The sequence below is a fragment of the Primulina tabacum genome, chromosome 4, assembly GCF_025594145.1.
Source record: "Primulina tabacum isolate GXHZ01 chromosome 4, ASM2559414v2, whole genome shotgun sequence".
NCBI classification, from domain to species: Eukaryota; Viridiplantae; Streptophyta; class Magnoliopsida; order Lamiales; family Gesneriaceae; genus Primulina; species Primulina tabacum.
In genome coordinates, this window is record NC_134553.1 from 9466095 (window position 1) to 9468052 (window position 1958).

The 1958-nt window shown below is 36.0% G+C and overlaps 1 pseudogene; it reads right to left on the minus strand.

The window, feature by feature from the left end:
• Nucleotides 1-883, minus strand: LOC142543047 (uncharacterized; annotated as a pseudogene).
• Nucleotides 884-1958: the final 1075 nt, after the last annotated feature.

A 1958-nucleotide genomic window follows, 5' to 3' on the forward strand; every position in this document is an offset into this window, starting at 1 on the left:
ACATTTATAAATTATAAAACTTTCTGAATTTTGTAACTTATTGTGGAGATTTTTTTAAATTTTTTAAAAATAACAGTTAAACATGAATAACTTTTATTTATTTAAAATTAATGCTTTTGTGTAACAAATAATTTGATGAAAATATTATTGAGAATTCATTAACTCAAAAAAAAGGGTTACGACATTAATCAATAAGCATTAAAAAAAAGTCACTTGTTTAGATTCTCAATAGAAACACAACAAAAAACACACTTTTAAGTCTCATTCTAAAAAATAATAATTAAATTAAAATTTAAAAGTGGCTGACAGCGTGGGCCCACACACACGTGTGCGTGCTTCGCAGGGGTGAGTATCGGGAGTAGATCTTTCGGTTTTTTTCTTTTGGCCGATCATCTTATACAAATAGACCAAGAGTTAAAAGACTCACCTCAATTGCAACAGACCAAGAGTTAAGACTCACCTCAATTGCAAGGACAGACATTGCACCTTCTGTCAGCCTCCTCCCCCTTCTTGATTATTTTAAAAACCCAGCATCCAAATATTGATTCTGCGTTCTTGGGATTTTCCAAAACCCATTAAATGCATGGTGCTTGCATTGTATTTAAGTCACTCGAAACAAGAGTTATTGATACATTATCATAAATTCAACAGATTGGGAATATTATTTACTTGAACAGATGCGCGAGATCGGGACCGTCTAGGTCCAGGTCTAGCCATCCACACAAATGCATTTGTTCAATGTAGTGAAACGGGGGCTTTATGGCCCGAGGATTTCGTGGAGTGAAGCCATGGATTCTCTCAAGATCCCGGTTAAGCCAACGTGCGTATGCACGATCTTCAAAAGTAGCTCTTCCTTCTCTTGCTTTGCAGGTCTGTTTCCCATTGATAAACCTCAAAACACAAATATCATAGATACATCAGTTTTCAGTTTTCAGTTTTCATACTGAAAGATTTGAGACTATAAGACATATAGCCAGTGAAAATTTCAGTAGCAGATCAAACAAGTCAAAGCATTTGGTACAAATTACGGCTACCCGGGTGCAATGGGAAGGATTTACGGCAACAAGAAAGAATGGATAAGATGAAATAGTTGGCATTTCTTTTAATTCCTTGATCGCAAAACTATGAATAAATTTCTAAAAATAAGGTCCGAAGGTACAAGACTCTCATGACACTTGTTAAGTCCTCCAAAGGGTAAGCACAGATGTGGCTCGAATCTTGAACCTTATTCTAGGAAACCAATGGCTCCACCACTCAGATAATTAGTTTGCCATTGTTTTTAATTGATTTTATACATTTTCTTATCTCCGCCTCCTACTCTCAGCATGTCTTGAGTTTCACGAAGAACCTTGCCGTATAATCTTGCAAGCTTTAATGTGTTTACTTAGATAGTAGACTTTCTCTTCGAGGTTTTTCCATGCCATATAAATTCGGATCAATTTGAAATACAAGGATTAAGCTGTGGAGATTATTAAGGTATGACTGGTCACTGGATGGAGTGAAACTTCAAGGTTCAAATCTTATCTAGAGAGACAAAAATCGATTAAAACCAACCTTGATGATATGATTCAGGCATGAAGGAACCAAATTAGATACTGAGGTTACATCCATATATGGTAGTACCAATAGTGCTATGTTTTAGAAACTTTATCCATCTTGGACGTTCTCCCGGTTTCCAAATGGTTGGCATCCAAAAACACAAACGAGATTATCCCAGCATATGGAAACTGAGTAAAAAAGGTCAGTGCAACTTGACAAGTGCTATTAATTGAACACCATCCATAATAACTTGACTACGATGTCACGCCCCGAAACTCGGAGTTAACACCGGCGTTGTTTAACAATCACACGACCGAAAACAACAAACCTTTGCAGCACAGTATAAACCGAATACAGTTTATAAATCATAACCTCAATGAAATAAAATTGTCTTTACAACTCCAAATCACTAAACGATA